This window comes from Xyrauchen texanus, chromosome 6 (genome assembly GCF_025860055.1).
Source record: "Xyrauchen texanus isolate HMW12.3.18 chromosome 6, RBS_HiC_50CHRs, whole genome shotgun sequence".
Classification (NCBI taxonomy): Eukaryota; Metazoa; Chordata; class Actinopteri; order Cypriniformes; family Catostomidae; genus Xyrauchen; species Xyrauchen texanus.
The window spans coordinates 46,954,719-46,979,508 of NC_068281.1; the positions used below are offsets into that span (position 1 = coordinate 46,954,719).

Consider the following 24,790-nt stretch of genomic DNA (forward strand, 5'->3'; position numbering starts at 1 on the left):
ATTAAATTAAACACTAGAAAGTTGTTTTTAATTTTTCTATGATTTTAAAAATGTCTGGAGAACAATTTAAATGTGAGTGCAGTGTTATCGGTGTAAACTTGATCAACCAACAAAAGATAGGCAGAGATTTTTTTATTTTTGATAGGGACTGTCTGATGAAGCGATTGAGGATGACTTTGAGGGGAAACAGGCCTCTCTTGATGTCTTCAGACAGACAGAAAGGGGCTCCGACTTTAGAAAAAGATAGATAGCAGATAGATAGATATTTTATTTTTAGTTTATTTATTTTTTGTTTGGTATACACAGAATAGGTCTTGGTTGATCATGGGTACACTGAGAAGCTGCATTTGAGACTAAAATTAAAGGAAAATAAATTTAAGTAAGATTTGGATCATTTAAAAATTGGTCTTTGGGGCAGGTGAAGCCCATGAAGAAAAGTTAAGATTAAATTGAACATCATAACTTCCTCAAATATGAATGTTAATAACTTCATATTCATGTGTCTATTCTGTGTTTCTTTTGTCATCATTATGTGTATGTTGTTTCACTAACTCATTCTGGAACTAGTTTCTCACCATTGCAGACGGCTGAGAAAGATGATTTTTTTATAAGTTACTAATGCTGCAGGAGGAAATCCGGAGACAAAGAAGACTGAAAATGATGTGGGCTATTATCTGATTGATATTCCTGCGCTCATTACTGCTGGTAATCATTATTGATTTGCATTTATAATGTGGATTAAAATTTCTCTGGAAGAGTTGATTTCAGTCTTATACGATCACTTTATGATTTTCCAGAATGCCATCAATGGGGTTCAATACTCGTGTCTAAATTGTTCTGAGGGTCTAAATTTAAATCCAGCAGCTAACCACTGATTTATTGATTTGAAGAGTAAATATTACAAACATATGGCAAAGTTATAGAGTTACCTATTGGATTGGTTACTGCCCCAAATTTTCCAGAGTGTACCCTCATAATAAAGAAATTAAAGTTTAGTGGGTGCAAACAAAGTGTTTATTGAGTGTCTATTTCTATTACTACTATTTCCATTTGCCATAGATAATACATGAAAGTATTTTTTTAGAGGTATAATAGTGATAACTGTTAAATGATGATGAAACATTTGGATAAAAATATATATTTTTTTAAATGTAAGAGTCATGAGAAATTAAAAGTACGTAGTGTATTTTACTGAGCAATTATTTCAAAACACAAGAAAAGCGATTTGTTTGAATTTCCATTGTGCCTCTTTACGACTTTATTATGTTTAAACTTTTACTTACTTTTCTGTTAGTTTAAAAACTTGATTTATATTATTTTATTAGATAGAATGGAAGTTACTTCACCTGAGAAAGTGTAAGAAATGGAGAAAGTAGTAATAACAAATTATTACTTAACAATAAAAAAGGGATTATAATATATTAATAATAAGATAGATGTTGTAAATGTAAAGCTCTGCATGAACAGAACGAAAAATAAGTTGAATTGATTATATAGAGAATGTCGAAAAAGACATTGTGTTCTGCTTATTAAAGATTAGAAAGTTTTTGTATGTTGTTTGAATGGACAGAAAAAAGTAAGGAGAGTAGTTTTTTGTTTTTAAATGGTGTGAGATGAGAAAGTTTGAAAGCAGTTACTATAATCAGTTATTATAAATATCACTATTTTTACTGTTGAAGAATAAATTAAATATATTAAATATACATAACACCAAAAAAAAGCATTGTTGATAAACAGCAGCTCCGTAGTCGGCAGGATTTGAACCTGCGCGGGGAGACCCCAATGGATTTCTAGTCCATCGCCTTAACCACTCGGCCACGACTACTACAAAACAGTCACGTATAGCTTTTATCTGGCTTGTGGTATCAATACAGACCAAGCTAATGGCAGAACTGCTTGGTCAGGCAAACCTGCCAGTGTTGCTCTCAAAGCAGCACCTTTGCCAGCATAGTCATACTTCCCTCTAGCGATTGCCACCTAGCCCTCCAGTAGCTAAACCTGAATTCCAATGGGAAGAAATTCAACTTGGATATTATCCCTTTTGGATGTTTCTCACATCCAAGAGATCAAGTATACGTTCATTTAGAAGGGAAAGCAGAATTAAGATTCACTGTAAACTGATAGCCCAAACAGGGACATCAACCCTGTACCCTCAGATTAAAAGTTTCATGCGTTACTTGCTGAGCTACCCAGGCTCCTGAAAGCTTTGACACCCCCGCGAATATAAAGACAGTCCAGCCAATATGTGCACTTGACCTGTTGACTAAGTTCATTTGCAATGAACTCTACAAAGAATAAGGATTGGGAGCGTTGTGCTGCTCTTGGCAGGAAGGGAATGCTAAAAAAAAAGTCTGGGATCCATTTTATGGCAGCTTTGCCAATCTATTTTGGTCTAGAGAGCCGAGTAATTATTACTAGAATGTTACAATAAGCTCACTTAATTTTTCTAACAGAGCACATCAGAGCTCTTTGAGTGGAGGACCTATGCATTTACATGAGAATTTCTTCTCTTTAAGAAGATAAAGCAGTAATATTCCAAAAAAGCCAGTAGAAAGGCAACCTTTCATTGCTCTGATATGGAAGAATCTCTACTCAATATCAAGCATTAACTCTTGAGCTTGCTATTTAAGGCCTAAAAGTCATCAGGGGTACCAAAGCCACTGCTCCTACTGCCTGACTTGGACCTTTTGAAACAGTGCCCACTTCAGGCTCGAAACGAGACACGGGTCAGCAAGTGAAATACAAAAGAAGAATCTTGTACAAAGACACGGCCAAAGGCATAATTAATGAATCTAAGTGACAGCCACTCTAAAACAAGAGAATAAAGCCAAAGCAAAACAGAGAGCAAGCCTAGTCAGCTTAACCACTCGGCCATGACTACATCCTTCTGCACTGCTGTACTCTTTTGGTTGGATGGGCAAAGCACAGGACACAGCAGAGCTTGAGAGAACACACACAGTTGAAAGGCTTGTATTAGCAGAAGTGTCAAAATGAGCTAGATCTCTTTGTCTACTGGAAACTGCTGCCGTGACCCGGATTCGAACCGGGGTTGCTGCGACCACAACACAGAGTACTAACCACTATACGATCACGGCACACCACACAACTAGTGCGTAAAGCATCTGCTCAGACCTGCTAATATTTAAAAAGCCTTATGCTTGCCTATCTCACTGTGTACATTTAAAAGGTCTTCTGAAGCATACATGAACCACAATTCTTTTCAAAATACACTACATTGTCACAGAACTTTTTTAACGACCATAACACCAAAAAAAGCATTGTTGATAAACAGCAGCTCCGTAGTCGGCAGGATTTGAACCTCCGCGGGGAGACCCCAATGGATTTCTAGTCCATCGCCTTAACCACTCGGCCACGACTACTACAAAACTGTCACGTATAGCTTTTATCTGGCTTGTGGCATCAATACAGCCCAAGCAAATGGCAGAACTGCTTGGTCAGGCAAACCTGCCAGTGTTGCTCTCAAAGCAGTTCCTTTGCAAGCATAGTCATACTTCCCTCTAGAGATTGCCACCTAGCCCTCCAGTAGCTAAACCTGAATTCCAATGGGAAGAAATTCAACTTGGATATTATCCCTTTTGGATGTTTCTCACATCCAAGAGATCAAGTATACGTTCATTTAGAAGGGAAAGCAGAATTAAGATTCACTGTAAACTGATAGCCCAAACAGGGACATCAACCCTGTACCCTCAGATTAAAAGTTTCATGCGTTACTTGCTGAGCTACCCAGGCTCCTGAAAGCTTTGACACCCCCGCGAATATAAAGACAGTCCAGCCAATATGTGCACTTGACCTGTTGACTAAGTTCATTTGCAATGAACTCTACAAAGAATAAGGATTGGGAGCGTTGTGCTGCTCTTGGCAGGAAGGGAATGCTAAAAAAAAGTCTGGGATCCATTTTATGGCAGCTTTGCCAATCTATTTTGGTCTAGAGAGCCGAGTAATTATTACTAGAATGTTACAATGAGCTCACTTAATTTTTCTAACAGAGCACATCAGAGCTCTTTGAGTGGAGGACCTATGCATTTACATGAGAATTTCTTCTCTTTAAGAAGATAAAGCAGTAATATTCCAAAAAGCCAGTAGAAAGGCAACCTTTCATTGCTCTGATATGGAAGAATCTCTACTCAATATCAAGCATTAACTCTTGAGCTTGCTATTTAAGGCCTAAAAGTCATCAGGGGTACCAAAGCCACTGCTCCTACTGCCTGACTTGGACCTTTTGAAACAGTGCCCACTTCAGGCTCGAAACGAGACACGGGTCAGCAAGTGAAATACAAAAGAAGAATCTTGTACAAAGACACGGCCAAAGGCATAATTAATGAATCTAAGTGACAGCCACTCTAAAACAAGAGAATAAAGCCAAAGCAAAACAGAGAGCAAGCCTAGTCAGCTTAACCACTCGGCCATGACTACATCCTTCTGCACTGCTGTACTCTTTTGGTTGGATGGGCAAAGCACAGGACACAGCAGAGCTTGAGAGAACACACACAGTTGAAAGGCTTGTATTAGCAGAAGTGTCAAAATGAGCTAGATCTCTTTGTCTACTGGAAACTGCTGCCGTGACCCGGATTCGAACCAGGGTTGCTGCGACCACAACACAGAGTACTAACCACTATACGATCACGGCACACCACACAACTAGTGCGTAAAGCATCTGCTCAGACCTGCTAATATTTAAAAAGCCTTATGCTTGCCTATCTCGCTGTGTACATTTAAAAGGTCTTCTGAAGCATACATGAACCACAATTCTTTTCAAAATACACTACATTGTCACAGAACTTTTTTTTAACGATCATAACACCAAAAAAAGCAATGTTGATAAACAGCAGCTCCGTAGTCGGCAGGATTTGAACCTGCGCGGGGAGACCCCAATGGATTTCTAGTCCATCGCCTTAACCACTCGGCCACGACTACTACAAAACAGTCACGTATAGCTTTTATCTGGCTTGTGGCATCAATACAGCCCAAGCAAATGGCAGAACTGCTTGGTCAGGCAAACCTGCCAGTGTTGCTCTCAAAGCAGCACCTTTGCCAGCATAGTCATACTTCCCTCTAGCGATTGCCACCTAGCCCTCCAGTAGCTAAACCTGATTTCCAATGGGAAGAAATTCAACTTGGATATTATCCCTTTTGGATGTTTCTCACATCCAAGAGATCAAGTATACGTTCATTTAGAAGGGAAAGCAGAATTAAGATTCACTGTAAACTGACAGCCCAAACAGGGACATCAACCCTGTACCATCAGATTAAAAGTTTCATGCGTTACTTGCTGAGCTACCCAGGCTCCTGAAAGCTTTGACACCCCCGCGAATATAAAGACAGTCCAGCCAATATGTGCACCTGACCTGTTGACTAAGTTCATTTGCAATGAACTCTACAAAGAATAAGGATTGGGAGCGTTGTGCTGCTCTTGGCAGGAAGGGAATGCTAAAAAAAAGTCTGGGATCCATTTTATGGCAGCTTTGCCAATCTATTTTGGTCTAGAGAGCCGAGTAATTATTACTAGAATGTTACAATGAGCTCACTTAATTTTTCTAACAGAGCACATCAGAGCTCTTTGAGTGGAGGACCTATGCATTTACATGAGAATTTCTTCTCTTTAAGAAGATAAAGCAGTAATATTCCAAAAAAGCCAGTAGAAAGGCAACCTTTCATTGCTCTGATATGGAAGAATCTCTACTCAATATCAAGCATTAACTCTTGAGCTTGCTATTTAAGGCCTAAAAGTCATCAGGGGGTACCAAAGCCACTGCTCCTACTGCCTGACTTGGACCTTTTGAAACAGTGCCCACTTCAGGCTCGAAACGAGACACGGGTCAGCAAGTGAAATACAAAAGAAGAATCTTGCACAAAGACACGGCCAAAGGCATAATTAATGAATCTAAGTGACAGCCACTCTAAAACAAGAGAATAAAGCCAAAGCAAAACAGAGAGCAAGCCTAGTCAGCTTAACCACTTGGCCATGACTACACCCTTCTGCACTGCTGTACTCTTTTGGTTGGATGGGCAAAGCACATGACACAGCAGAGCTTGAGAGAACAAACACAGTTGAAAGGCTTGTATTAGCAGAAGTGTCAAAATGAGCTAGATTTCTTCGTCTACTGGAAACTGCTGCCGTGACCCGGATTCGAACCGGAGTTGCTGCGACCACAACACAGAGTACGAACCACTATACGATCACGGCACACCACACACCTAGTGCGTAAAGCATCTGCTCAGACCTGCTAATATTTAAAAAGCCTTATGCTTGCCTATCTCGCTGTGTACATTTAAAAGGTCTTCTGAAGCATACATGAACCACAATTCTTTTCAAAATACACTACATTGTCACAGAACTTTTTTTAACGACCATAACACCAAAAAAGCATTGTTGATAAACAGCAGCTCCGTAGTCGGCAGGATTTGAACCTCCGCGGGGAGACCCCAATGGATTTCTAGTCCATCGCCTTAACCACTCGGCCACGACTACTACAAAACAGTCACGTATAGCTTTTATCTGGCTTGTGGCATCAATACAGCCCAAGCAAATGGCAGAACTGCTTGGTCAGGCAAACCTGCCAGTGTTGCTCTCAAAGCAGCACCTTTGCCAGCATAGTCATACTTCCCTCTAGCGATTGCCACCTAGCCCTCCAGTAGCTAAACCTGATTTCCAATGGGAAGAAATTCAACTTGGATATTATCCCTTTTGGATGTTTCTCACATCCAAGAGATCAAGTATACGTTCATTTAGAAGGGAAAGCAGAATTAAGATTCACTGTAAACTGACAGCCCAAACAGGGACATCAACCCTGTACCATCAGATTAAAAGTTTCATGCGTTACTTGCTGAGCTACCCAGGCTCCTGAAAGCTTTGACACCCCCGCGAATATAAAGACAGTCCAGCCAATATGTGCACCTGACCTGTTGACTAAGTTCATTTGCAATGAACTCTACAAAGAATAAGGATTGGGAGCATTGTGCTGCTCTTGGCAGGAAGGGAATGCTAAAAAAAAAAGTCTGGGATCCATTTTATGGCAGCTTTCACAATCTATTTTGGTCTAGAGAGCCCAGTAATTATTACTAGAATGTTACAATGAGCTCACTTAATTTTTCTAACAGAGCACATCAGAGCTCTTTGAGTGGAGGACCTATGCATTTACATGAGAATTTCTTCTCTTTAAGAAGATAAAGCAGTAATATTCCAAAAAAGCCAGTAGAAAGGCAACCTTTCATTGCTCTGATATGGAAGAATCTCTACTCAATATCAAGCATTAACTCTTGAGCTTGCTATTTAAGGCCTAAAAGTCATCAGGGGGTACCAAAGCCACTGCTCCTACTGCCTGACTTGGACCTTTTGAAACAGTGCCCACTTCAGGCTCGAAAGGAGACACGGGTCAGCAAGTGAAATACAAAAGAAGAATCTTGCACAAAGACACGGCCAAAGGCATAATTAATGAATCTAAGTGACAGCCACTCTAAAACAAGAGAATAAAGCCAAAGCAAAACAGAGAGCAAGCCTAGTCAGCTTAACCACTTGGCCATGACTACACCCTTCTGCACTGCTGTACTCTTTTGGTTGGATGGGCAAAGCACATGACACAGCAGAGCTTGAGAGAACAAACACAGTTGAAAGGCTTGTATTAGCAGAAGTGTCAAAATGAGCTAGATTTCTTCGTCTACTGGAAACTGCTGCCGTGACCCGGATTCGAACCGGAGTTGCTGTGACCACAACACAGAGTACGAACCACTATACGATCACGGCACACCACACACCTAGTGCGTAAAGCATCTGCTCAGACCTGCTAATATTTAAAAAGCCTTATGCTTGCCTATCTCGCTGTGAACATTTAAAAGGTCTTCTGAAGCATACATGAACCACAATTCTTTTCAAAATACACTACATTGTCACAGAACTTTTTTTAACGACCATAACACCAAAAAAAAGCATTGTTGATAAACAGCACCTCCGTAGTCGGCAGGATTTGAACCTGCGCGGGGAGACCCCAATGGATTTCTAGTCCATCGCCTTAACCACTTGGCCATGACTACTTCAAAACAGTCACCTATAGCTTTTATCTGGCTTGTGGCATCAATACAGCCCAAGCAAATGGCAGAACTGCTTGGTCAGGCAAACCTGCCAGTGTTGCTCTCAAAGCTGCACCTTTGCCAGCATAGTCATACTTCCCTCTAGAGATTGCCACCTAGCCCTCCAGTAGCTAAACCTCAATTCCAATGGGAAGAAATTCAACTTGGATATTATCCCTTTTGGATGTTTCTCACATCCAAGTGATCAAGTATACATTCATTTAGAAGGGAAAGCAGAATTAAGATTCACTGTAAACTGATAGCCCAAACAGGAACATCAGCCCTGTACCCTCAGATTAAAAGTATCATGCGTTACTTGCTGAGCTACCCAGGCTCCTGAAAGCTTTGACACCCCCGTGAATATAAAGACAGTCCAGCCAATATGTGCACTTGACCTGTTGACTAAGTTCATTTGCAAAGAACTCTACAAAGAATAAGGATTGGGAGCGTTGTGCTGCTCTTGGCAGGAAGGGAATGCTAAAAAAAAGTCTGGGATCCATTTTATGGCAGATTTCCCAATCTATTTTGGTCTAGAGAGCCGAGTAATTATTACTAGAATGTTACTGTGATGACCAGGGAAGACAGACAAGAATGCGGATCCAAACGCAGGTTTTATTGGGGGATGACAAAATAAACAAACATAAGAACAAAGCAAAATCCACAATGGGAAAAAACGGCAGGAACATTGGAACAGCAGGGGAACCTTGGACGGGCTGACGGACAATAGGGTAACCATGAAACGAGTGATGGAAACACGGACAGAGAGCGTAAGACATACAACTGGACAGGAACACGGAAACGCTGTACTTACATTAACGAACAACAACCACAGAACAAACAGACAGGGCTTAAATACACAGACAGAGAACAAAGGAACCAATGAGCAAACAAACCCAATGACAGATAAACGAAGACAGGTGATAGTAAAATAGGCGACAGGTGCGGACAATAACGCTGCGACAGCGGTGATGAGCGAGGATGAAGGGAAGTGTAGTTCTAACAGAGACAGTGAAACACAGGCGGGCAACAAGGAAGACATGACCAGGAGCGTGTTCGGTGAAACGGAAAACATGGGACGGATAACAAGGAAGAGTGACATGGAACGTGACTGGCGAGGGTGAAACAGAAAACACCGGACGGACCACATGGAAACGTGACATGAACGTGACTAGAGAACACAGGGATCATAACATAGCCCCCCTCAAAGGACCGGATTCCAGACGGTCTAAACAACCTTAAAAACAAAAAAACACCAAAATGTTCCAGGCGAGGGGGGTTAGAAGAGGGGGAGAAAAAGACAGACCAAACGGGACACAAGGAACACAAGGACAGGTCAAGGAGGTACAAGAGACACAGAGACAGATTCAGGAAGCACAAGGGGCAATTAGGCAGACCACGGGGGAAAAAAGGGAGATGAGACTGAACACTGGGACAACTGGGCAGTCCATGGAGACACAAGGGGCAGACGGATGGACCCGGGAGGCCGAGGGGGAAGGCAGGCAGTCTATGGGGTTGCGATATCGGGCTAGGGTCAGGTGGTCTAGGAATTCTCCACCGGGAAGGAACTGGTTTAGGAGGGCAGGGAGGTATTGTCTGGGCAAGGGTAGGTCTAGGTGAACTGGGAGGCGGCCACAATAGGTGAGCAGGTTTGGGTGGCCCGGAAGTTGGCCACGAGACAGGGACAGGTTTAGGTGGTCCGGAAGTTGCCCACGAGACAGGGACAGGTTTAGGTGGCCCGGGAGTAGGCCACAGGACAGGGGCCGGGTCAGGGGGCCCAGGAGGAGGCCACAGGTCAGGAACAGGGTCCGGGGCCCTGGGAGGAGGCCACAGGTCAGAAACAGGGTCAGGGGCCCTGGGAGGAGGCCACAGGTCAGAAACAGGGTCAGGGGCCCTGGGAGGAGACCACAGGACAGGGGCTGGGTCAGGAGGCCTGGGAGGAGGCCACAGGTCAGGAACAGGGTCCGGGGCCCTGGGAGGAGGCCACAGGACAGGGGCCGGGTCAGGAGGCCTGGGAGGAGGCCACAGGTCAGAAACAGGGTCAGGGGCCCTGGGAGGAGACCACAGGACAGGGGCCGGGTCAGGAGGCCTGGGAGGAGGCCACAGGTCAGGAACAGGGTCCGGGCCCTGGGAGGAGGCCACAGGACAGGGCGGTCAGGAGGCCTGGGAGGAGGCCACAGGTCAGAAACAGGGTCAGGGGCCCTGGGAGGAGACCACAGGACAGGGGCCGGGTCAGGAGGCCTGGGAGGAGACCACAGGACAGGGGCCGGGTAAGGAGGCCCTAGAGGTGGAGACCCGGAAGGCTCTGGAGGCGGGGCCGATGGAGGTGGCGCCCTGGGAGGCTCGAGAGACTTGAGGAGCGGAGTCCTAGAGGGCCCGGGAGGTGGAGCCATAGGAGGCTCGGGAGGTGGAGCCGTAGGAGGCTCGAGGGGCGGAGCTCTAGAAAGCCCTGGAGTCTCTGGGAGCAGAGCCGTAGGAGGCTCGGGAGATGGAGCCGTAGGAGGCTCGGGAGGTCCTGGGAGCAGATCCACAGGAGGCCCGGGAGGTGGAGCCGTAGGAGGCTCGGGGAGAAGGGCTGTGGCAGGCTCGAGAGGCTTGAGGAGTGGAGCCCTGGGCGGTTCGAGGGGCTCGAGAGGCTCGAGAGGCTGGAGGGGCGGAGTCCTGGAAGGCTCGAGGGGCCCGAGAGGTGAAGCTCTGGGAGGCTCGGAGGGCAGAGCTCTGGAAGGCTCAGGAAGCTCGGAAGGTGGAGCTCTGGAAGGCTCAGGAGGCGGAGCTCTGGAAAGCTCGGGAGGCGGAGCTCTAGAAGGCTCTGGAGTCTTTGGGAGTAGAGCCATAGGAGGCTCGGGAAGCGGAGCCCTGGGAAGCTCTGAGGGCGGAGCTCTGGAAAGCTCAGGAAGCTCGGAAGGCGGAGCTCTGGAAGGCTCGGGAGGCGGAGCTCTGGAAGGCTCGGGAGGCGGAGCTCTGGAAGGCTCGGACGCTGGCTCTGGGACGGTAGAGGCTACAGGCGCTGGCTCTGGGACGGTAGAGGCTACAGGCGCTGGCTCTGGGACGGTAGAGGCTACAGGCGCTGGCTCACTGGCGTCGGTAGAGGCTACAGGCGCTGGCTCACTGGCGTCGGTAGAGGCTACAGGCGCTGGCTCACTGGCGTCGGTACAGGCTACAGGCGCTGGCTCACTGGCGTCAGTAGAGGCTACAGGCGCTGGCTCACTGACGTCGGGGGCTAGCGGCTCCCTGGCCGGGGCAGGCGTGGGCTCTGGCTCATTGGCCGGGGCAGGCGTGGGCTCTGGCTCGCTGGCCGGGGCAGGCGTGGGCCGGGAGGCGGAAGCCTGTTTCTCTTCCTCCTCTGGGCAGACGAACTGGACCGTGCAGGCTCACTGACCAAGGCTGGCGTGAAGGAACAAACCACGGGCGAATGGAGGGTTACCACTGTGGGAGGGTTCTCCTCGATGACACCCACAGTGAACGGCAAAGCGCAGATCAGCAGGGTCTCCTCAATGATGTCGAGGAGCGTCCAGCCGCGCGTCGTCGGTGGCAACCGTTCCTGGAGCGTACAACTCAGGTTGGCCCGAAAAAAACGCCGCCAGGTCGGAGTCAGGGAAGTCAGTGGCATCCGCAATTGCGAGGAAATCGCGGGTGTAATCCTCCACTGGACGGTTTCCCTGCATGAGGCTGAGCAGATGGCAGCTTGCCCGCAAAACCGCTGGATCCATGGTGGTTGTTCGTTCTGTCATGACCAGGGAAGACAGACAAGAATGCGGATCCAAACGCGGGTTTTATTGGGGGATGACAAAATAAACAAACATAAGAACAAAGCAAAATCCACAATGGGAAAAAACGGCAGGAACACTGGAACAGCAGGGGAACCTTGGACGGGCTGACGGACAATAGGGTAACCATGAAACGAGTGATGGAAACACGGACAGAGAGCGTAAGACATACAACTGGACAGGAACACGGAAACACTGTACTTACATTAACGAACAACAACCACAGAACAAACAGACAGGGCTTAAATACACAGACAGAGAACAAAGGAACCAATGAGCAAACAAACCCAATGACAGATAAACGAAGACAGGTGATAGTAAAATAGGCAACAGGTGCGGACAATAACGCTGCGACAGCGGTGATGAGCGAGGATGAAGGGAAGTGTAGTTCTAACAGAGACAGTGAAACACAGGCGGGCAGCAAGGAAGACATGACCAGGAGCGTGTTCGGTGAAACGGAAAACATGGGACGGATAACAAGTAAGAGTGACATGGAACGTGACTGGCGAGGGTGAAACAGAAAACACGGGACGGACCACATGGAAACGTGACATGAACGTGACTAGAGAACACAGGGACCATAACAGTTACAATGAGCTCACTTAATTTTTCTAACAGAGCACAAAAGAGCTCTTTGAGTGGAGGACCTATGCATTTACATGAGAATTTCTTCTCTTTAAGAAGATAAAGCAGTAATATTCCAAAAAAGCCAGTAGAAAGGCAACCTTTCATTGCTCTGATATGGAAGAATCTCTACTCAATATCAAGCATTAACTCTTGAGCTTGATATTTAAGGCCTAAAAGTCATCAGGGGGTACCAAAGCCACTGCTCCTACTGCCTGACTTGGACCTTTTGAAACATTGCCCACTTCAGGCTCGAAACGAGACACGGGTCAGCAAGTGAAATACAAAAGAAGAATCTTGTACAAAGACACGGCCAAAGGCATAATTAATGAATCTAAGTGACAGCCACTCTAAAACAAGAGAATAAAGCCAAAGCAAAACAGAGCAAGCCTAGTCAGCTTAACCACTCGGCCATGACTACACCCTTCTGCACTGCTGTACTCTTTTGGCTGGATGGGCAAAGCACAGGACACAGCAGAGCTTGAGAGAACACACACAGTTGAAAGGCTTGTATTAGAAGAAGTGTCAAAATGAGCTAGATTTCTTCATCTACTGCAAACAGCTGCCGTGACCCAGATTCGAACCGGGGTTGCTGCGGCCACAACACAGAGTACTAACCACTATACAATCACGACACATCACACACCTAGTGGGTAAAGCTTCTGCTCAGACCTGCTAATATTTAAAAAGCCTTATGCTTGCCTGTCTTGCTGTGTACATTTAAAAGGTCTTCTGAAGCATACATGAACCACAATTCTTTTCAAAATACATTACATTGTCACAGAACTTTTTTTTAACGATCATAACACCAAAAAAGGCATTGTTGATAAACAGCAGTCCCATAGTCAGCAGGATTCGAACCTGCACGGGGAGACCCCAATGGCTTTCTAGTCCATAGCCTTAACCACTCGGCCACGGCTACTTCAAAGCAGTCACCTATAGCTTTTATCTGGCTTGTGGCATCAATACAGCCCAAGCAAATGGCAGAACTGCTTGGTCAGGCAAACCTGCCAGTGTTGCTCTCAAAGCAGCACCTTTGCCAGCATAGTCATACTTCCCTTTAGAGATTGCCACCTAGCCCTCCAGTAGCTAAACCTGAATTCCAATGGGAAGAAATTCAACTTGGATACTATCCCTTTTGGATGTTTCTCACATCCAAGAGATCAAGTATACATTCATTTAGAAGGGAAAGCAGAATTAAGATTCACTGTAAACTGATAGCCCAAACAGGGACATCAACCCTGTACCCTCAGATTAAAAGTTTCATGCGTTACTTGCTGAGCTACCCAGGCTCCTGAAAGCTTTGACACCCCCGCGAATATAAAGACAGTCCAGCCAATATGTGCACTTGACCTGTTGACTACGTTAATTTGCAATGTAATCTACAAAGAATAAGGATTGGGAGCGTTGTGCTGCTCTTGGCAGGAAGGGAATGCTGAAAAAAAAGGCTGGGATCCATTTTATGGCAGCTTTCCCAATCTATTTTGGTCTAGAGAGCCCAGTAATTACTACTAGAATGTTACAATGAGCTCACTTAATTTTTCTAACAGAGCACATAAGAGCTCTTTGAGTGGAGGACCTATGCATTTACATGAGAATTCCTTCTCATAAACAGCAGCCCCATCGTCAGCAGGATTCATACCTGCACGGGGAGACCCCAATGAATTTCTAGTCTATCGCCTTAACGACTCGGCCACGACTACTTAAAAAAGTCAAGCATAGCTTTTTTCTGGCTTGTTGCTTCAATACAGCCCAAGAAAATGGCAGAACTGCTTGGTCAGGCAAATCTGCCAGTGTTGCTCTCAAAGCAGCACCTTTGCCAGCTTCGTCATACTTCCCTCTAGAGATTGCCACCTAGCCCTCCAGTAGCTAACCCTAAATTCCAATGGGACGACATTCAACTTAGATCAAGTATACTTTCATTTAGAGAGGAAAGCAGAATTAAGATTCACTGTAAACTGATAGCCCAAACAGGGACATCAACCCTCTATCCTCTGACTAAATGTCTCATGCGTTACTTGCTGAGCTACCCAGGCTCATGAAAGCTTTGCAAAAGTAACCCTAGTCAGCTTAACCACTTGTTCACGACTACACCCGCTGTACTACTGTACACTTTTGGCTGAATGGGCAAAGCACAGGACACAGCAGAGCTATGAATTATTATTTTTATTTATTAAATGAATGTGTGAAGCCCACTCCTCATACACTGGAAACTCCACAGATATTGACAATCATTCGTGTTGTATGAGATCTCAAAGCACAGCACTAATCCACTGTAGCTAAAGTAGTGTGTTTAATAGCAGTTTACCATATTATTATTATTTTAATTTTAATTTTTTGCTGTAGAATCGAGAACCGTGAAATTTCACTGGTATTGGTACTGACTACTTAAATGTTGTATTTTGAAAACACTACCCTTAGGTATATAATTTCAAATAAGAAAAATAAGAAAAATAATTTTGTGATTTTGCAGCAGTTTCTTAAGCTGAGAGTCTCATAATATAATTTACATTTATTAATTTGGCAGATGCTTTTATCCAAAGCGACTTACAAAAGAGGAATACATTATAAACTAATCATCTTAAGGAGACAGTGGTACAAAAAGTGCCTTATTACAAGTTTCATTAGCATCAGAATAGTATTCAATACATTCAATTATAAAAAAAATTTAGTGACTGTTTAAGTTCTCATGGAAAAAATGTGTTTGAAGACAGAATGTGAGTCAGCTTCACGGATGGAGTTGGGAAGGTCATTCCAATGAAGCCGAAAGTCTGGGAAACTGTTTTGGTGCCTCTTTGTGTTAGTACAACAAGGCAACGTTCCTTAGCATACCGCACTTCTAGAGGGTACGTAGCTCAGCAGAAATGATTTTAGGTATGCTGGAACAGACCAAGTGACTGTTCCATATGCCAGCATCAGAGCCTTCAATTTGATATGTGCAGCAACCAACAGCCAGTGAAAAGAGACAAGGAGTGGTGTAACATGCCTCTCTATGATATAATATAATAAGTACAGCCCCTTACTCGCCCTATCCTTGAAAAACTGTCTCAAGACCTGATGGCTTGTCGGAACTCGAGTTCGAGATGAAGATTTCTATTGCATGTGTAGTATAACCTGATTTTGATATTCCAATAGTGGCACGTCGAGCACTTAACCGAATGTCAATTACCAGTGCTTATCCCTACTTGGCACTATGGTATATAACCTTGAAAAACAGGTGTATTTCTTCAAAAACAAAATATGTATTTCTTCAAAAACAAAATGTGTTTCTGTTAATCAATAGTATTCTGATGTGAGTCCTTGGTGTGTTTCCTTTGTGCTGGCACGTATCTTTTCAAAGATACTTTTAATCAGTTATTATATGAATGGTGTCTTGTTCTAATAAGCTGAATGTATTATATCTTTGCAGCTGGTGTTTTCTTTCAAATGATAATGTGTATGAGCAAACAAGGCCGCCTCATTGTGGGAATGCGCTGAAAATGTAGGACAAAGATAAAAAGTATTTGATGGGGACATGGCTGTTTACGCAGATGTTTCTAGGAGTTGATGTACTCTGTCCATGAACTGTAACATGAGGTCAAGATATGAGAAGCTACCAAAGATATATGTTTCTTTTCAATAGAGAGGCAAGGAAATATGTTTCTTTTTAATAGATGGGTGAGGGAAAGAAACAAGGCAGTGACCTCGTTAGTCAGAGATAGTGGGTAACAAGATAACAAAAAGTTATATAACTGAGAACTTAGGATAACGAGTCAGAACAGACAGCTGACCGGTCTCAAGTTTGTTGGTGTTCAATAAACTACAACTTTGGCATCTGGAACTCAAGACTCCGAGAGTTTTCTTACAACTCAAGAGAGATTCATCTGGATTTTCCACGACATATTGCTGGCGACCACAGAAGGGACGGCAGTGAGGTCAAAGGGGTCAAAAGGTCACCGACAGGACGGCTTGCACGAGTTACACAAGATCACCGGTGCCACAAAATCAAGGTAAGCGTTTTGCTTAAGGTGTTCTTGTGTGATCTGTGATAGTAAGTCCCAGTAAGTGACTTCCCTGAGACTTTTGCCTGTCCGGACATAGAATAAATTGAATTGGCTAAAATAGAGGCGAGTTCCAGATTTCAAAAATTGGGGGTGAGATTGTTATTTAAAGACTGGGGGTGAGTCGAGAAGCGACGGCGCGTACAAATTCCCGGTTAGGTGCATTTATTCAAGGCTTTGCCAGAAGAGTGGCTAAAAATCCTGTACAGGTGAAAATCCTAACACGGGTGGAGAAGTGAAAATTCGCGTAAAATTCCTCCAGGTGTTAGATTAAGTTATTTATTGCAGTGTTTCACGGAACCCGGACTGTGCAGAATTGCACTGTTTTTGTGTTTATTCAAATGCATGATTGCAGTGTTGATGATTTATTGTGTGCAAAGGCAGAATAATACAGGTGCAATAAGGAAATGCTAAATGAGAGCAAAAGTGGAAAATGAATTGAAACAGTGAATTGAATAAAACAATTGTTGAAAAAGTATAAAGACGCAAAATGGTACCTGCTTCTCTGATAACTCCCTGCCTTGCTCTCGCTCACTGGTCAGCTGAACGGACAGCTCTGTGAGTGAGGGGAAGAAGAGAAAAAATTGAATAATTGGGAAAAAGATAAAGAAAAGGCAAAATGTTTTGTAAAGTTTGGAGATCAACGCAGATCTGAAGAATAGGAGAGAGAATTGGAGAAAACACTGATAGAGTCAAAGGGAATCAGCGATCATTTTTGGAACGAATCAGACTACATAGATTACGCAGGGCAGAAGAGAAAATTAACTGTAAAAAAGAAGGAGTTAATGAGAACCTTAACTGAAGTGGTGAATTTAGGAGAAATAGAACAGGAGTGGCCGTTTGTTAACTGGTTGGATGTTGCGGCTAGGAACATAGATCCTAAATCATTTGTGGATCACATAACTACACTCTGTAAAGCAGGCCATAGAGATGAGATAGATATATATATACAGGGGACATTTGAAAGTGTCAGTCAAGGAGGCGAATATTCCTTACTTGAAATCTGAAGTGGCACATTATTGGGAAACGTTGGAAGAACCAGGCTTGGGAGTAATTGTTTTAAGAAATGTGGCTATGGAAATAACAAGTATAATAAAAGTAGAAAGAAAAAGTAAAGTGATATTCTATAAAAATGACAGCAGAGAGAAAGTACCCGCAACCGTAAATGAAGGAACAATTGAGAGATTTGAAGTAAGGATCTATTTAGATTACCCAGCACAAATAAAGCAGGCAATAATGGAAATATATGAAAGACAGCCAAATAACCACTAGAGGGCAGACTTGGATAGGGAAACATAGATATGCATGGTATAAAGCAGAATGCAAAACTTAAGTGTGTATTGCTAATAAAGGCATGGATAATGATGCATTTCTCATGTGAAAGCAATGTATTGCTCATGTTGAAATAAATATGTAATCAACAATGAAAGTATAATGCATGATAAAGCAAATAGTTAGAAAAATGAATGCATTAGTTTAAACACTTGTGACCACGCTGTATGTATAAGAAATAAGCAATGTATAATCATGTTATCCAGTTTAGACTTTGTACCCAAGATGTATGTATAAGTAGTAAGTGAGGTATAACCATGTTTTAAGAAACGTTTTGTAATTAACAAAATAAGATTATACTAACAAACATAAAGCATGAATAAACAAATAGTTGGTTTTGAGAAGAAATAAAGTGAAACCATATAAGCAATAAAAGAAGGAACATAAGCAAATAATAAAATAAAAGAATAAGAGAAAATATAAGTTAAGAAAATAAAGGGGATAACAAAAGAGTAAAAAGAAAGAAATAAAAGATAATAAATAAATATAAGGGGAAGAGATAATAAATAAAAATAAGTATAAGAAATATATAAATAAGTATTAGTAGTAATAAATATTTAGTTTATTTAGTTGGATGTTATCCAGAAGTATAGTTGATAAGACTCGGATAAATAAGCACAATTGTTGATTTTCTCTCGCTGGAGACTGAATACTGGGAAAGAGAGAAGGGAGGGGCTGCTAGAGCGAGAAAATGGAGCTGTAAAGGGAGGGCTGTGAGCATGCACAGAGAAGAAGAGGACTTTTTTTTCTTGTCTCAGTTTCCTCCTGAAACAAAAATCCTAATGTGGTGGCAGGCTGAGAGGAGAAAAGAAATCAAATTAAAAAGATTAATAATAGAAACACAGGGAATTAGTGATCATGTCTGGAGTTATAAACAAATTAAATACAGTCAAAAATTTTAAGGTGATTTTTAAAAGGGAGAGTAAAGGAGAATTAGCACCAATGTAGAAATTGTCTTGAACAGAGACCCAGAATGGATGTGACAGCTGTGGGTGGAAGTACATGAGTTTTAATATAAAAAGAATTAACAGATATAGCGATCAACCACTGTAAATAATGAGTGGTTTTTATGGAAATAAAGGAGAGGGATATAAAGAGGAGAGCAAAAGGAGGGGCAGAAGTAATAGGTTTGTTTTAGTATAGTATTTTTTGAGAGCTCTGTGTTTATAAAGGCCTTGTGTTTGTAAAAAGTGTGAAAGTTTCTGTGTTTGTGAGATAATCTGTGTTTGAAAGTATGGGAAGTATGACTGAAGTGTGATTGCGTATGGAAGTGTTATATGAGCCCTATAAATATCCATCCAGATAGAGAGGTTGATAATTTGCTGCATAACTAATGAGGAGTATGTATGCAATTTACATAAAAGAAAATCTATTTAGACTATTTTCAAACTTCCATCAATATAAGAGGCAGAAGAGATCTGATGATTAAAAACAAAGAGGGCACTTAATAAATATTCTGGTTGTAGAATTAAAACCAATGATAAAAAATATATTTGTACGTGTGTGTGTGTATATGTGTGTGTATCTGTATATATGTGTGTGTGTGTGTGTGTGTGTGTGTGTGTGTGTGTGTGTGTGTGTGTGTGTGTGTATGCGTGTATTTATCACTTTGTGGGGACCAAATGTCCCCATAAGGATAGTAAAACCTGAAATTTTTGACCTTGTGGGGACATTTTGTCGGTCCCCATGAGGAAAACAGCTTATAAATCATACTAAATTATGTTTTTTGAAAATGTAAAAATGCAGAAAGTTTTCTGTGAGGGTTAGGTTTAGGGGTAGGGTTAGGTTTAGGGGATAGAATATAAAGTTTGTACAGTATAAAAACCATTATGTCTATGGAAAGTCCCCATAAAACATGGAAACACAACATGTGTGTGTGTGTGTGTGTGTGTGTGTGTGTGTGTGTGTGTGTGTGTGTGTGTGTGTGTGTGTGTGTGTGTGTGTGTGTGTGTGAGCGTGTATTTATCACTTTGTGGGGACCAAATGTCCCCATAAGGATAGTAAAACCCGAAATTTTTGACCTTGTGGGGACATTTTGTCGGTCCCCATGAGGAAAACAGCTTATAAATCATACTAAATTATGTTTTTTGAAAAGGTAAAAATGCAGAAAGTTTTCTGTGAGGGTTAGGTTTAGGGGTAGGGTTAGGTTTAGGGGATAGAATATAAAGTTTGTACAGTATAAAAACCATTATGTCTATGGAAAGTCCCCATAAAACATGGAAACACAACATGTGTGTGTGTGTGTGTGTGTGTGTGTGTGTGTGTGTGTGTGTGTGTGTGTGTGTGTGTGTGTGTGTGTGTGTGTGTGTGTGTGTGTATAAGGATAAATATAATACAGTATAAACAAACAAATAGCTGTAAAACCAAAATGTGCATGAAATCAAAAGGTTAACTCTTAGCGGACTGGACAATGTTTATTCTTGGGCTGTTCTTTTCATGTCATGAATGAAGCCTGATGTAAGATTAACTAAACTGAGATGGAGCAGCTGTTGAATGGACATGTGTCAGATCATAACTCCTTTTATATCAAAGTGATGAGTAAGAATATTTCGATTATAAAAAAGTGATCACTTTAAAGCGATTGAATTGCATTTGGGAAATCACATTATCTGGACAAACAATAAAGCTTTGAGTCGAGTGTATTGCATTAAACTAAAGTCAAATAAGTAAATGGATTTTAAACAAAGGTTGTATTTAAGATAAGTGTTGTTATATTCAAGCAAATGGCAAAAGAGGGCCAATGATATGATAAAATAAGAAAATTATATTTTGTAACTTATGAAGTTAAACCTTAAATGTGAAAACTTCACATTCATGTGTCCGTTTTATGTTCTGTCTGGTACAGTTTATGAGAGAATACTATTTTAACATTATTAAATTAAACACTAGAAAGTTGTTTTTAATTTTTCTATGATTTTAAAAATGTCTGGAGAACAATTTAAATGTGAGTGCAGCGTTATCAGTGTAAACTTGATCAACCAACAAAAGATAGGCAGAGATTTTTTTATTTTTGATAGGGACTGTCTGATGAAGCGATTGAGGATGACTTTGAGGGGAAACAGGCCTCTCTTGATGTCTTCAGACAGACAGAAAGGGGCCCCGACTTTAGAAAAAGATAGAAAGCAGATAGATAGATATTTTATTTTTATTTTATTTATTTTTTGTTTGGTATGCACAGAATAGGTCTTGGTTGATCATGGGTACACTGAGAAGCTGCATTTGAGACTAAAATTAAAGGAAAATAAATGTAAGTAAGATTTGGATCATTTAAAAATTGGTCTTTGGGGCAGGTGAAGCCCATGAAGAAAAGTTAAGATTAAATTGAACATCATAACTTCCTCAAATATGAATGTTAATAACTTCATATTCATGTGTCTATTCTGTGTTTCTTTTGTCATCATTATGTGTATGTTGTTTCACTAACTCATTCTGGAACTAGTTTCTCACCATTGCAGACGGCTGAGAAAGATGATTTTTTTATAAGTTACTAATGCTGCAGGAGGAAATCCGGAGACAAAGAAGACTGAAAATGATGTGGGCTATTATCTGATTGATATTCCTGCGCTCATTACTGCTGGTAATCATTATTGATTTGCATTTATAATGTGGATTAAAATTTCTCTGGAAGAGTTGATTTCAGTCTTATACGATCACTTTATGATTTTCCAGAATGCCATCAATGGGGTTCAATACCCGTGTCTAAATTGTTCTGAGGGTCTAAATTTAAATCCAGCAGCTAACCACTGATTTATTGATTTGAAGAGTAAATATTACAAACATATGGCAAAGTTATAGAGTTACCTATTGGATTGGTTACTGCCCCAAATTTTCCAGAGTGTACCCTCATAATAAAGAAATTAAAGTTTAGTGGGTGCAAACAAAGTGTTTATTGAGTGTCTATTTCTATTACTACTATTTCCATTTGCCATAGATAATACATGAAAGTATTTTTTCAGAGGTATAATAGTGATAACTGTTAAATGATGATGAAACATTTGGATAAAAATATATTTTTTTTTAAATGTAAGAGTCATGAGAAATTAAAAGTACGTAGTGTATTTTACTGAGCAATTATTTCAAAACACAAGAAAAACGATTTGTTTGAATTTCCATTGTGCCTCTTTACGACTTTATTATGTTTAAACTTTTACTTACTTTTCTGTTAGTTTAAAAACTTGATTTATATTATTTTATTAGATAGAATGGAAGTTACTTCACCTGAGAAAGTGTAAGAAATGGAGAAAGTAGTAATAACAAATTATTACTTAACAATAAAAAAGGGATTATAATATATTAATAATAAGATAGATGTTGTAAATGTAAAGCTCTGCATGAACAGAACGAAAAATAAGTTGAATTGATTATATAGAGAATGTCGAAAAAGACATTGTGTTCTGTTTTATTAAAGATTAGAAGGTTATTTGTATGTTGTTTGAATGGACAGAAAAAAGTAAGGAGAGTAGTTTTTGTTTTTAAATGGTGTGAGATGAGAAAGTTTGAAAGCAGTTACTATAATCAGTTATTATAAATATCACTATTTTTACTGCTGAAGAATAAATTAAATATATTAAATATACATAACACCAAAAAAAGCATTGTTGATAAACAGCAGACCCATAGTCGGCAGGATTCAAACCTGCACGGTGAGACCTCAATGGATTTCTAGTCCATTGCCTTAACCACTCGGCCACGACTAGTTATAAACAGTCACATATGGCTTTTATCCCAACCAAATGGCAGAACTGCTTCGTCAGGCAAACCTGCCAGTGTTACTCTCAAAGCAGCACCTTTGCCAGCATAGTCATACTTCCCTCTAGAGATTGCCACCTAGCCCTCCAGTAGCTAAACCTGAATTCCAATGGGAAGAAATTCAACTTGGATATTATCCCTTTTAGATGTTTCTCACATCCAAGAGCTCAAGTATACGTTCATTTAGAAGGGAAAGCAGAATTAAGATTCACTGTAAACTGATAGCCCAAACAGGGACATCAACCCTGTACCCTCAGATTAAAAGTTTCATGTGTTACTTGCTGAGCTACCCAGGCTCCTGAAAGCTTTGACACCCCCGCGAATATAAAGACAGTCCAGCCAATATGTGCACTTGACCTGTTGACTAAGTTCATTTGCAATTAACTCTACAAAGAATAAGGATTGGGAGCGTTGTGCTGCTCTTGGCAGGAAGGGAATGCTAAAAAAAAAGTCTGGGATCCATTTTATGGCAGCTTTGCCAATCTATTTTGGTCTAGAGAGCAAAGTAATTATTACTAGAATGTTAAAATGAGCTCACTTAATTTTTCTAACAGAGCACATCAGAGCTCTTTGAGTGGAGGACCTATGCATTTACATGAGAATTTCTTCTCTTTAAGAAGATAAAGCAGTAATATTCCAAAAAAGCCAGTAGAAAGGCAACCTTTCATTGCTCTGATATGGAAGAATCTCTACTCAATATCAAGCATTAACTCTTGAGCTTGCTATTTAAGGCCTAAAAGTCATCAGGGGGTACCAAAGCCACTGCCCCTACTGCCTGACTTGGACCTTTTGAAACAGTGCCCACTTCAGGCACCGAAGGCTGAGGAAAGCACATCTCCCAACCCCCATCCTCACTTCATTCTATAGAGGGACTATTGAGAGCATCCTGAGCAGCTGCATCACTGCCTGGTTTGGGACTTGCACCGTTTCGGACCGCAAAGCCCTGCAGAGGATAGTGAGGACAGCTGAGAAGATCATTGGGGTCTCTCTTCCCTCCATCAAAGACATTTACAAAAAACACTGTATCCGCAAAGCAACCAGCATTGTGGACGACCCCACACACCCCTCACACAAACTCTTTACCCTCCTTCCGTCTGGCAAGAGGTACCGAAGCATTCGGGCCCTCACGGCCAGACTGTGTAACAGCTTCTTCCCCAAGCCATCAGACTCCTCAATACTCAGAGACTGGTTTGACACACACGTGTCCTGAGTTGCACTTTAATAACTGTCACTTTATAACTGTCTGCTACCTCAATAACTGCTATGTGCATAGAACACTATCTCATAGTATGTTATGTTTACATTTTTAGAAACTGTCATCTTTTTGCACTACTGAGTACTGGTCGGCGCTGCACTGTCTATTGTCCTGTTCATTGTCAGTAATTTGTTGTACTGTCCTGTACTTTTTGCACATGTTTGCACGTGCACTTTATATAGGTATATATAGGTAGTTTATATAGGTATTTTATTTCGTTGTGTAGTCTCGTGTGGTCCTATGTTGGTCCTTTGTTGTTTTTTATGTAGCACCATGGTCCTGGAGGAACGTTGTCTCGTTTTGCTGTGTACTGTACTAACTGTATATGGTTGTAATGACAATAAAAACCACTTGACCTTCAGGCTTGAAACGAGACACGGGTCAGCAAGTGAAATACAAAAGAAGAATCTTGTACAAAGACACGGCCAAAGGCATAATTAATGAATCTAAGTGACAGCCACTCTAAAACAAGAGAATAAAGCCAAATCAAAACAGAGAGCAAGCCTAGTCAGCTTAACCACTCGGCCATGACTAAACCCTTCTGCACTGCTGTACTCTTTTAGTTGGATGGGCAAAGCACAGGACACAGCAGAGCTTGAGAGAACACACACAGTTGAAAGGCTTGTATTAGCAGAAGTGTCAAAATGAGCTAGATTTCTTCGTCTACTGGAAACGGCTGCCGTGACCCGGATTCCAACCGGGGTTGCTGCGACCACAACACAGAGTACTAACCACTATACGATCACAGCACACCACACACCTAGCGCGTAAAGCACCTGCTCAGACCTGCTAATATTTAAAAAGCCTTATGCTTGCCTAGCTTGCTGTGTACATTTAAAAGGTCTTCTGAAGCATACATGAACCACAATTCTTTTCAAAATACTCTACATTGTCACAGAACTTTTTTTTAACAATCATAACACCAAAAAAAGCATTGTTGA

At 41.8% G+C, this 24,790-nt stretch overlaps 9 non-coding genes across 9 annotated transcripts; all 9 read right to left on the bottom strand.

Moving 5' to 3' along the window:
* Window positions 1-1,743: 1,743 nt before the first annotated feature.
* trnas-aga (transfer RNA serine (anticodon AGA)) lies at window positions 1,744-1,825 on the bottom strand. The gene has a single exon. It is a non-coding gene; the product is annotated as a tRNA-Ser (tRNA).
* A 1,198-nt stretch (window positions 1,826-3,023) lies between these two features.
* On the bottom strand, window positions 3,024-3,095 carry trnah-gug (transfer RNA histidin (anticodon GUG)). Its single transcript has one exon. It is a non-coding gene; the product is annotated as a tRNA-His (tRNA).
* Window positions 3,096-3,298: 203 nt separating this feature from the next.
* Window positions 3,299-3,380, bottom strand: trnas-aga (transfer RNA serine (anticodon AGA)). The gene has a single exon. It is a non-coding gene; the product is annotated as a tRNA-Ser (tRNA).
* Window positions 3,381-4,576: 1,196 nt separating this feature from the next.
* Window positions 4,577-4,648, bottom strand: trnah-gug (transfer RNA histidin (anticodon GUG)). Its single transcript has one exon. It is a non-coding gene; the product is annotated as a tRNA-His (tRNA).
* Window positions 4,649-4,853: 205 nt separating this feature from the next.
* trnas-aga (transfer RNA serine (anticodon AGA)) lies at window positions 4,854-4,935 on the bottom strand. The gene has a single exon. It is a non-coding gene; the product is annotated as a tRNA-Ser (tRNA).
* A 1,473-nt stretch (window positions 4,936-6,408) lies between these two features.
* On the bottom strand, window positions 6,409-6,490 carry trnas-aga (transfer RNA serine (anticodon AGA)). The gene has a single exon. It is a non-coding gene; the product is annotated as a tRNA-Ser (tRNA).
* Window positions 6,491-7,967: 1,477 nt separating this feature from the next.
* trnas-aga (transfer RNA serine (anticodon AGA)) lies at window positions 7,968-8,049 on the bottom strand. Its single transcript has one exon. It is a non-coding gene; the product is annotated as a tRNA-Ser (tRNA).
* A 5,264-nt stretch (window positions 8,050-13,313) lies between these two features.
* Window positions 13,314-13,395, bottom strand: trnas-aga (transfer RNA serine (anticodon AGA)). Its single transcript has one exon. It is a non-coding gene; the product is annotated as a tRNA-Ser (tRNA).
* Window positions 13,396-22,460: 9,065 nt separating this feature from the next.
* Window positions 22,461-22,542, bottom strand: trnas-aga (transfer RNA serine (anticodon AGA)). Its single transcript has one exon. It is a non-coding gene; the product is annotated as a tRNA-Ser (tRNA).
* Window positions 22,543-24,790: the final 2,248 nt, after the last annotated feature.